Raw genomic sequence first — 12,500 nt, 5'->3', positions numbered from 1 at the left:
CTCTCTCTCTCTTTTCCCTCCCCAAACCAATTCCCGCCATCCTTCCACACAGCTCCCCCCCTAACCCCCCACTGGCACACACACACACACGAGTTGGAAAAGGAGGAAGGTTGTGTGTGGTTGTGGGGAAGGGGAAAAGAGAATAGAAAGAGAAAAAGGGAAAATTCCCGATCGCCCCTTCACAAATACGAGCGAAGCCGCCGCGCGAAGCAGCGTCCCCCGCGTCGCACATTTCAATATGCCTCGGTGAATTTAAGAATGTGCCGGGATATTTTATCAAATTCCTCGCGCCTTGAGAGAAATTCCCGCCCCCTTACCCTTTGGACCTACCACCCAAAGTCGAGGAGGTGGAAGCGGAGGGGGTTACCGGGACTAAAAGGGAATTTTGGCGGCGGCTGGAGAATCATGGGATATGGGCATGGTGGCCAAGTGGGTAGATGGCTCGGCTGGTGTTCGGAGGAACCCCGTTCGATTCCAGGTGACTCTGGACACTTAGGGCTTCAGCAAAGCGGCGTAAATTTTCACGCACCGAAACCTTTTGAAAAGTCACATGCGATATAGTGGAAGGAACTGGCGTCCAATTTAGTGAAATTCGCTCGCAGTACAGGGCTTAGTATGTAACTCTATCCTCATCTATGTAACTAATTTTTAGATTGATAACTGTATAATAAAGATCCGTCATTCGATCCTCGAAAATAGTTTTCGTTCGGAAAATTTCATATCATGATCTTCTTCACTAGTCTTGTGATTGTTCCTTGAATGCATTACCTACACCTAACCTTATAACTATGTGTTTGAACGTATGTTTTGGCCGTGTCGCTGTTGTTCGGGTTTATTTTGATCAACTCGCACGTTGTAGGAAATTGGAGGAAAGTGTGACAGGTATGCTGGAGAAATTAGACGGCAAACAAGCAAAGACGGCAAACAAGACAGAAATTTAGAAGTGTACAGGACACCCGAATTTTCTTGCGACACCGAGGGATATATAACGGTAACGAATTATTTGTCGACAAAAATAAAATAAGGGAGATAGACTCCGTCACAGACAAAAGTACTCATTCTTCCACCGCAAGATAGGTAATCATAATTAAGTCAAACGAAACACCCGAATACATTTCTTAAAGACATACATTTTCATGATAAAGTCAATTATCGCATGTTGTATAAATGTATGTACGTGTGTATGTCCGCGAGTGTTTTTGTACATGACCTAATATTTATTTAAATTCATGCATGAACTAATAGTTCTGTATGCATGGCTGGTGTCCCAAAAACCCCCGTCACAACTATCTACACGCGGAATATTGTGCAAATGCAGATGAATGTATTTGTGCGCGTCCATGTGTGTCTATGCACACAAACACACATTGATGTATGCACTTTTATAAGTCTATACTATATAATCATATCTACTCCGCATATTTTTTCCCGGTCGACGGAGGACTCACGCAGGAAATTTGGGCGTCGAAAACTAAATTCGCTCCCATGGGAAAGAGTGTGTTGAAAAAATCTAACAAAAAAATACAGCGAAGAGAGCACTCATCCCTACGTAAAACGTTCGGCTCCGAGAAGTCCATTCGTGTCATGTTTTCGGAAAACTTTTAAAACACCCTCAGCACTTAATTCCATCGTTGTCTCCTCGTGTTACGCTTAGATCAAATTTCACCCGGCAACATAAATCCGCGATGGCACGTTCCGGAAAACGTTAACCATTCAATGGAAGACTAAACACGTCGATGGAATGAAAATATATGCTTACACACGTACATTACGTTCTCCAACTCTGTCACCTCATGATGGAATGAAAATATATCCGTGCATGCATGTATTTAGGTTTCGACTTATGTCACTTCCTAACCTTTCCGTGGAATTAACGAATTCGCCAAGTTTCTTCGAAAGGCATCGGAAGCCAATAGAAGAAGTCGAAGCGTTTTGGGTTTGATGGGATCCTTTCACATAAAACAAAAGAGTTTCCAAGAATGGAATCGGGAAACGATGGGAACTGAAACATCTTACCCATGCCCTTCCAACTGTATCAATCGACTCCTTTCTTTCCCGAACGTGCTTTTGATGCTTTGGCAACGAAACAATTTCGTTTCCATAGAAACCCCCAAACCTGTCATCCATAAACACAAAGTTTTCTTCGTCATTCTGCGTACTTCATTTATTCAGACGGCGCACCTAAGCGCACGATAATATCCTAGGTAAATTCATCATTTCAACTGGGTTTAACTACTTATGACCGCTCTTGATAAATTTGACAAAATTAAATTTATATAGAATATTATTCCGATCGTCATGGAGCTTCAAATTGTCCTTGGTAACAACTAAATAACCCTGCTGAATCTCCCCAAGTTAGTTTACTTTTTCTGACTGCTGAAAAAATCAACGAATAGCGTCGGAAACGTTAATTCAATAGAATTAGGTGGCAAGTCCGCGTTCTGATTTTCTGTTCGGTTCAAATTCATCCGATGGTAAGCCGAATTACATGAACTATGCTAGACGTGTTTAAAGAAATACTCAACCGTAGCATTCTCATTACGCGGGGCATGAACAATGCTAAAATTGGGTATTGAAGTTTTAAAAGATGATACGAGGCAAGTAACCAACCAGTCGTTCTATGCAACCACTTTCCAGCCAACTCCATATTCCATGATCTTTCCAGATTTTACGTGAGAATATTTCTACGTGATCCCAAGATGTTATTTAAGTTTCACTATAATAATACGTCGGGACAAGAATATTAACAGTGGTAAGGATATAAAAACCATTGGAGCTTCATTAAAAGTTTATTGATAACACTAATCATGAGAAACCCTGAAAATCAACGATGGACGCAAGTAAATAAAGTTCAAGCATCTATTTCTAATTTTGACCAACATGCCATGACGGGGCCACAATAATGTATTTCAGGTCACCAGCTATTAAGGTAATTCGTTAATAGCATTTTGTTTTATTTTTCACGAAGAACCAGATGAAGTACATGACATCTTCTACTGTTGTGGTCAGAAATTGTGGGAGAGAAAAGTAAATCCTCGTAAAGGACCAAATGTTCTGAATATTGTAATTAAATAATCCCTCAGAGATCATATTTGATGACAGCTTATTAAATATTAACACATATAATGAAAGTAAAAGATCAAATAAATAGTTATAATAAAAACTGCGATCGTTATAATTCTTTTCCGCTAACAGGGGGATTTTTCATTGCCCCTTGAATTTCAGAATATTTTCTAAATTTGTCAGAAAATCGCAATTCCACGAGTTTTCTCAACACTACCTTTAACAATTCTGATAGGGATCTAGATTAGAGCACGTTCAACGCTTCACGCGATACCATAGTCGTAATTACGGTCTACCTTTTATAATTTGACATCTGCGACTGTAAAAACTGCAGGAGAATTTTGATTGGTTCTTAATTCGTAAAGAGTTTTAATAAGATTCTTTAAATTTTAAACTAATATGGAAAATTTCTCCAGCAATTTTATTCAAGTTAGATGGAAAGAGGGGATAGCTGGTAAAGAATGAAACTCACAGGGAGGCTAACTTTGGTGTCGCCCCCTAAGATGGATTTGCAAATTTGGATACGAAAACGCTTGAAGTGCTGGAACCTCTTATTCCTACTCAACGTGAAAGTCATTGACTCCGCAGTCGCTAGCAACATACGTTTATTTGCCGACGATGCAGTGGTTTACTATGATATCCGTGATCATGAGAACACAGCAGCTTTGTCAGATGACCTTAATGCTATACAACGTTGGTGTGACACTTGGTAATTAGCATTAAACTTAAATAAGTGCGAATTCATACATTTTTGGAAAAGAGTAATTCCCACCCGAACGTCTACTGCATTGCGAACACCGAAATAGAATGTATAGACTCAATTAAATACCTAGGCATTACTCTCACTCACGACCTCTCCTGGGTGAAACACATAGGGGGAATATGTGGAAAAGCTGACAAAAAATTAGGATTTATTAGAAGAGTACTAGGAAACGTGATTAAAAGGTCAAAGAGAAAAGTTATTTGTTGTTGGTTAGGTCTTATTTAGAATATGCTGAAAGTAAATGGGATCCTCAGGAAGTTGGATTGATTGCTGAATTGGATCGCGTGCAGCGTAGAGGAGCTGGATTTTTAAAACGCTGTAATAATGACCTTCGTAGCGTATCAAAAATATTAGAGCAGCTAGGCTGGGAATCACTCATGCAGCGAAGGCTAAATTACAGATTGAAGCCCTTGCATAAATTGGAAGAATGTCTCTCTAGCAGTGATGTTGAAAATGTATTATTACCCCATTGTGCTAAGGTAGGAGAGATCATGCTAATAAAATTAGAGAGATTAAGTGTAGAACAGATAGATTTAAGATTTCATTTTTCCACGAACGAGAGGGGATCATAATAACATTGTTCGAGTATGGTAGGGTAATTTCGGGTAAAATAATTGTGGTGTGTATTCCCCCCCTGCCGCAAACCCTAGCGGTGGCTTGCAGGGTATATATATATAAATAAAATAAATAAAAAGAATGAAAAATAGAGACATGCGCAAGGGTACTGGTACATTTTATTTCCATAACCCTTTTTATGGTCTATTTAGGATAACCTGGCCGACACTCAGAAGCCTACTATGCAGGTAGGTCTAGTCCATCTCGGAAAATATGGGAAGCAATGAATAAACTCCCCAAGGGTCATCCAACGGGTTAGAAGTCTTCCGACGTTTCGATGACTGACTCGCTCGTCTTCTTCAGGACTACTGAATTAGGAAAGGGTGATTAATATTTATCCCGAAGTAAGAAATTCACGAGCAGTCTGTCTGTGGGGAGAGTATACAGAGGGAGTAGGGGCGATAAGGGGAGGCTGATTACCTCTACTGCCACCGAATAAGTGAGCTTGTTTACATATGATTATGTGTATGCGAAATGTACCTTCGTTGATGTGAGGCATTCTAAATTAGGGCTCGCCCGAATCAAAATCAGTCACTGCCAGAGACACCCAAGTACCGAAAGAAGTAACTGAGCTCGCTCACATATTCTAAGTACAGTATTGTACTCAAAACGTAATCATTACTCTTAATCAACCAGTCAGTTGCTCTTTAAAATATTCAATTGACTACAAGTATGGATTATATTTAAAAATAATAAATAGTTGCTGTTACCAGTGGATCACCTTTGCTTTTGATAAAATTTTAAAAGCTGGCCAGAGTGATGAGTCCACTGCGATAAAATCATTGTTATGATCTTTGTAACACGAAGTTTTTCTTCAACAAAGGTGAACACATTTAAATGCGAATTACGAGAAGTTTAGTCATCTCTCTTCAATAACCTCTATAAATACGGTACATTTTCAGATTCATAAGTAAAAATATTATTTACCGGCATTTAACAAGGAATGACACTGAAATATATCGAAGATAGCTAGTAGCGATACTTAAGGGTTTGATATCGAAGGTACTCGACCTCCTATATCAGTAAAGACGTGTCAAAATTTATTTACAATGCATCGTACGAGATTGATATGGGATACTAACGATTCATTTCTGAAAACCATGAGCAGTTATAAGCGACTATTACATTTTTCGAATTGTAACGGTACAAATTCGAATTACAGGTATAAAACACCTAACATCTACATCTACATAATACCCCGGAAGCCGCCGCAAGGGCGTGTGGCGGGGGGTGTTAGGTCACCAACCGTAAAAAAGAAAAATACCACATGCAAAAAAAAACACGGAAAATTACACCCACAGCAGCGCACACACTCATGCAAAAATCCCTTCATCCAATACTCATGCAAACACATATACCGCAAAACAACTAAAAAACTACACCCCATGATGCAGCACGAAAGCCATCCTACAACACGGAAGCCAGAACACAACAAGCAAGAAATTGAAACATCACTACCACATGAAAATGCACCACGAAACACTCTACCCCCAAAGAGTCTCTAAAAGGAAGGGAATGCGACCCAACGTTGCAGGTAGCAGGAATTTGCCCCCGCGGAGAGGGACGAGGGATTGAAAGGGAAACTTAAAAACAGATGAACAGAACATGAATGAGGTCATTCGGAAAGAATGGGCTAACGAGTAATCATTGCTGGTAACTAAGTCACTCCCCATCCCTGATCATATCTTCCTCTCTCTCTACCGCATACTTGTATTTCCCCACTCTCGTGACGTCAACGGCGAAGTTAACGGGAACGGGTTACAGAAACGACTCCCCCACGACTTCGATGATTCGAGTATTTGCCAAACGTTTCTCACTTCAGGAGAGAGCCACTACCTCAATGCATTCCCCACAGCCGACGCACTCGAAGCCCATCTTTCACATCCTTCGGGGAGCCGACCCGGAGCAGCTCTAAGGAAGAACGCTAAGAGATTTAGCCGCTCTTTTTTGTCCTCGATGTGTTTCCCCAAACCTTTTTTTCCGGAAGGCTAAAATGGAACAAATATTTACTCACACATTCCGCAGACTGGAAACTCCCCCCGTTAGGGGACTCTGAGTAAGTGCGACGATGCGGAAGGAAACCCTGAACAGGGAAAGGTGGCAAGAACATCCTTGACGATGATGTAGACTGGATGTGAAACATACATAGCCGCCGAATGAATTTTCAAATCGATAATTTTAAACCTATTTATACATTTATAAATATTGCAAGAGAAAATCGAAAATTTCAACTTGACCAAAACTGTTGGGTAAGTACATTGGTAAGCACATATTTCTTATATTTCTTATATTTCTAAGTGTTTACATTGATCACCTGCCATTAACTTATTTAACCGACCCTTAACAATGCAGTAGAAGGAAATATTAATTAGAGGCTTTTTTTTTACTCTAATTCGAGAAGAAATGTCCAATTACCAATTTGAAATGTTTAAGGCTATGCAACTGTTACAAATAGGACATCTCTACGTCTACATAATACCCAACAAGCCGCCGCGGGGTATTTTAGGTCACCACCGTATTTAATGGGTGGTGACCTAAAAAATCTGGACATACCGGACTTGTGACCACACTGAATTGCTTTTTACTAGATTATCTGATAACCCCGAACCAATCTATATCAAAAGCCATTTCTATTACCAGCCTCTACACTTTGGAACAACTGGTCTCAGATCTTGAAAATATGGGGTTTAACAAAATTTTATGCTCATTTAAAAATACATTCCACGGCATTCTCCTCACTAAGGAATCATCGTAATCCTTCGTAATCTTATTTGTTTTCCTCGCATTTATTCTATACCAACATCATGTCAGAGGCTAACACACGTTGGTTTAATCAAACACGAAAATTCTTGCATAATGCATTTAGGTATGCATTTATGTATATGAGCGAGAATTTTTGCATATTAGCTGATAAATAAATAAAAATATATACGAAGAAATATAGATATTTATGTGCATATTTATGCATGCATGGACTACTATTTAGGCATGTATAGCTGGCGTACTAAAATCCTCCGCCACACATTCTTGCGGTGGCTAGCGAAGGTAAATGTATATAATGCCATTTTTCGATAACGTTACTTCTTTAAAAAATGCCATTTCCCTCTTAATTTCTAAATACGTTGTAAGTTTAATACATGCTATGCTATCTAATCCTGTAATTTGATTTTCATTCGAGAGCTGAGACATCTCCTATTGTACACGTACTTGGTAAACAGGTGAAAACCCGTGGAAATATAAACAAGTATTATATTGCACTAAATGGATTACATCTATGATTATCAACTTGTTTGTCTATTAACACTTTTCATCACATGTCAACGGTACGAGGGCGGTTCATTAAGTACCCGTGTTTGACGACAAAGGGCGTTCCTGAGGAAAGTTTATGTTATCATCGTGTGCTACCATCTATTAAACGACGGGGAAACAAATTTAAGACTGATTTAAAGGTTAGTTTGGATTTGGCAGCCATTCGAGTGAGACGTGTTTCGTGATTTTCGCTAAGATGGAAAAAGAGCAGTATCGTTCGATAAATCGCCTTTTGTTTTTGGATGGGAAGAAATGCGAGGAGATAAAAGCAAAGTTGGATGCTGTTTATGGGGACATTTCGCCATCTATGATCACAGGTAGATATTGGTTCAACGAATTTAAACGTGGGCGAACATCTGTTTTTGATGAGGAGCGACCAGGACGCCCGGCAGACGTGGTTACCGAGGAAATCATCCAAAAAGTCCACGCCATGATTCTCGCTGATCGACGAACGAAAGTGCGCGAAGTAGCAGAGGCCTTGGGTGTGTCGACCGGAACGGCAATTGATATTTTACATGATAAGTTGGCGATGAAAAAATTGTCGGCCCGATGGGTGCCGCAATTGCTCACGGTGGACAACAAGCTGATCCGGAGTTGTCGCCTCCAAATTGCATGAACTACGTTATAAATTGCTGCCGCACGCCCCGTATTCACCCGATCTGGCTCCCTGCGACTTTTTCTTAGTCCCTAACATGAATAACTGACTCGCGGGAAAACATTTAGCGCGAACGAGGAAGTTATCGCCGAGACAGAGGCGTATTTTGGAGAGTTCGACAAATCCTATTTTTTGAGGGGTTAAAAAATGGCCGGAATGTTGGGAGAAGTGTATCTTTCTAAAAGGGGACAATGTTGAAAAACAAAAAAAATATTTTTGAATAAATGGTTTCTTCATTTCTAACACGGGTACTTATTGAACCACCCTCGTAGTTTCCCCTCTTTCAGTTCTCTAAATTAAGATAAGTAATCTAAAATTAAGTACACCAAAAATATTTATTAATTTGTGATAATATTGGATATCCCTAGTCTATTGGCAAAAAAATAACCTTGGGAAAAATTCACTTTGTTTCTTGAGGCTACCAATTAATTGGCTCAATTCCTCACGGAAACTTGCAATTCCCCAGGGCTGAGAAGTTTTTTGCTTTAGAAAATAAATAAGAAATAGAATATTCTTTGGAGCACTGAGATGAAGCAAATTTGCAGGAACATAAAAGGAAAAAAATAAAATAAGCTGCTTTGGCATCTCAACGAATGGAGAGGTCGAAAGGTAACGATTAGTTGACAAAACTCATTCGAATTTTTTAAAATGTTTGACGTTACAGAGGTAGTGTGTAAATAATATAAAGTTTAAGTATGTCTAGCGGTAAAGGTAAAATTTAGGACCCGCTATCTAAGCACTAATTCTTTAATTGTACCAAGCCACACCTAACACCACACTGAAGTAATCTGAAATTCTGCATTACAATAAATCATTCTTTAGCAAATAATTGATGGTTTCAGACGTAACTTCATAAAATCGATTAATATTGGAAATGAAGAAATAGTAACTTTGTGATTTCACAGAAAAGTTATTTCTATAATACCCCGGTTTCGACGGTTCATGTGGCCAGGTCATCTTCATGTGGCTAGGTCACCTGAAGATGACGTTGAACTTCGAAATCCGGGTCGTATCGAAATATCTGTGAAATTACAGTTACTTTTTTTTCATTTACAACATTCTTTAGCTGCAAATACTTCCTCCAACTCTTCATTCCGCCCAACACGCCTAATATTTTCCTGCTTCCACCTAGTTTATCTGAAATTCTCCCCTGTATCACAGTTTTCAAAATTTCATTTTCACTAAATATGACCAGCATCCAATTTTCCTACCTACGATGAATTTCTTCCAATAACCTTTTCTCCTTGGAAACCCTTTGTTAGATTTTTTCTTTCCGCCAATTTTACTTCTTCCGTACTACTCTATGCTTACGACCCAAAAGCCTAAAATAAACGGTGCACTAATGTATATTGCGTTCTTTCGACCTGATGTTGATCATAATTAAGGAAAATCATCTCCACACACTATTTTTTTCTCTCTGCGGTCATTCCTTATTTCCAAAATATACTTCCTGGCCCCACCGAATCTCTCACTTCATCGACAACCCCATTTAATTTCCCACCCCTATCAAGCACATCTTCCTTCCAGAGACACCAGGAATTATTTCCTTTAGATGATCTCATACACTTTCCACTTCTTCCTCCTTAAGATTGCTTGTCGGCATGTAGGTCTAAATAGTAACTAATTTTGTCGGTTGTTCTTGTATCTCTACTAATTATATCCTATCGCTCACCTGCTGTACGTTTACTACCCTCCTTCCTAACATTTGGTTTAATATCCCTGCGACGCCAAGATGCCTCTCGTTTTCTTCCCTGTTCAATAATACTCTGTGACATCACTACAATAATGGCCCCTACCTCTCCTATCTCACTTCACCCAGCCATTACATATCTAACTGTTCTCTCTCTAATTTCTGCATGAAATTTTTTGAATATCCTGTCCTCGACGTTGTGCTAGTGTTTCAAGTCCGTATTCTAACATTTACGGCCCTATTCTGTCCATTCTTTCTTGCTAGGATTTTTTATGATGATGAACACGGAGGTCTTGCCTCCTCCGCTGCTAGACACGATACCAGCTGATTGAGCCGAGTCCCATTGTTGCCAGGAGTCATTACCTGTTTAGTACAATACAAACCACCATGGGGAAGCTAACTGAGGCGGTTTCACATTTCCTTCCTCAATAGTGTTTTAAACACCGTGACACCGTTACTTTAAATAGGTACCCCAAATCAGATCAGAAGACTACAGGCCCTCACAGAGGAGTACACTTTTCGTGAACTACTTTCCATCTGGTTCTTGACTTTCGATCTATCTGGCATGGACGATCCTATCAGGAGCAGTTATCATCGCTCACATTAGCACATCCGTAGGGATCATTAGAACACACAAGCCCTTATACCCCGCCAAAGTTGCATTCCAAGGGGATGGTAATATTTAATGAGGTTGGAAATTTACGATATGGAAAAAGGGGACTGACTATAAAAGACAGTTCAAAAGGCGTGGTATAATTTTGCTAAGAAACAGCCTCTGTTAGCGTGAACGGGAGGAAAGAAAGGGTAGAGAATTTTGATGACGAGAAACTGAGTAAAATTGCAGCATATCATTCATCAACGACAACAAAGAAATCAAGTAAGGGCCAAAACCAGTATTGACCAACATAAATGGTTATTGTTGTATAAAATATATTTTAAACCAATTAATTTTTGTTAAATCCCATTTGTGGAAGAGATTTTAATTACTGAAAGAGAACTTACCTAAGGATTCACAAAATACCACCATGGTGAGACTTGGGTTCCCAGCATTGAAGTCCTCTAAGGAATGAAGAAAAGAATGTTAATTAATTGAAATATTGAGAATAGGCTAACAGCGATCATGCGGTGGAGAAAGCATGAGAAATAAGTTTTTCACTGAGGGATATCCAGTAAATGCACTGTACAGCGATTATTTAAGGGAAAATTCCATAACAGTGATACAGTGGTAAAAGAAGTCAATATTGTCACAAATATATTCAATCTTTTAATGAGAGAAATCATCAGAAGAGTAAATTTAAAATTTATTCGATACTAATAGAAAGAACAGATTACTTTTAAACGTACATGCCTTTTACGGGATGCCAACCGTCGAGCATTAAGAAAATGTAATTGCATACGTACTCCACCACTCTGACCAAAGCGGTTAAAATACTTGGACCTATTTAGATTTCTTATCTTTAGAAATTAAATTATCCATGAAAAAATTGATAGACTTACATTTATAAAAAGTGTAGGCCCGTGTGTATTTAATATGCGATCGATAGTCAAGTGAATATGCGTACAGCCACGAAAAAATATCCTTATATTAGCACAAGAATCAGTCCCATACCAATTCCTTTTCTTAACAAAACAACTATTAGTTAACGAGTAAACAACTTTCACCTAAAAAGACAATATTTTTTCATTAACAAAGCGTATTCACTGACTAAGTGATACCTTTTAAAATAATTATTCACAAAATTTGATAATCGAAAAAAACTGAACTTGAAAGCTTTCTCCATGAAATGGCGTGCCCTTAAATTCAAACAATGAATGCACTATAAAAAAAATGATTTCCTTTTCACTTGAAACACTCAACGTTGGAGGTCAAACTCAACTCTACCCAACATTAGCTGCCATGCAGTAAAGAGAAAGGAGGTGGACCATCATTTTAAAACAGCAAAGCATTAGTGCGCCTTGCTTCGGCTTAAAAATATATAGCAAGGGGAAACAACAAAAAAAAGGACCAAGCACTGCCCTAGAGGAGGATGAGGGAAAGGATGGGGAAACGAGAGAGAAAGAAGCAGGGGCCCCGCCTAAAGGGCAAATCTTCCACTTCTCTCACCGGAAAAGCCTTCCCTCACCAGCATGGCGTGCGAGCGCAACTCCCCCCTTCTTCTCCTCGACCCCTTCCTTCAAAAACCCTTCATTTATTTCAGACCCTTAACGCCCTGGCATTCCTTTTCCTCCTCCCCCTTCCCTACCATCATTCCATTCATTCCCGCACTTTCCCTTCTTGAAGACGTTCTCTCGCAAGGTCCGCTTCATCCGCCCTCTCTCTCTCCCTCCCTATCCCTTCATCCTCCCTCTTTTTCCCTTCATCCTCCCTCCCACCACCTCCATTCCATCCTACCACTCCAACGTTC

The 12,500-nt window shown here is 39.5% G+C and overlaps 1 protein-coding gene across 3 annotated transcripts in view; it reads right to left on the bottom strand.

Moving 5' to 3' along the window:
- LOC139700969 (diacylglycerol kinase eta) overlaps positions 1-12,500 on the bottom strand; it is a 329,383-nt gene that overhangs the window by 219,291 nt on the left and 97,592 nt on the right. For all 3 annotated transcript variants that reach the window (XM_071599493.1, XM_071599495.1, XM_071599494.1), the window contains exon 2: positions 11,098-11,154. The gene's annotated coding sequence lies outside the window, so the exon portion shown is untranslated. The remainder of the gene's footprint in view (positions 1-11,097; positions 11,155-12,500) is intronic.

Source organism: Hetaerina americana, unplaced genomic scaffold (assembly GCF_022747635.1).
Source record: "Hetaerina americana unplaced genomic scaffold, ioHetAmer1.1.p SCAF_11, whole genome shotgun sequence".
NCBI lineage: Eukaryota > Metazoa > Arthropoda > Insecta > Odonata > Calopterygidae > Hetaerina > Hetaerina americana.
The sequence above is the reverse complement of the archived record's forward strand: the minus strand, read 5'-3'. Positions and strand labels throughout refer to the sequence as shown.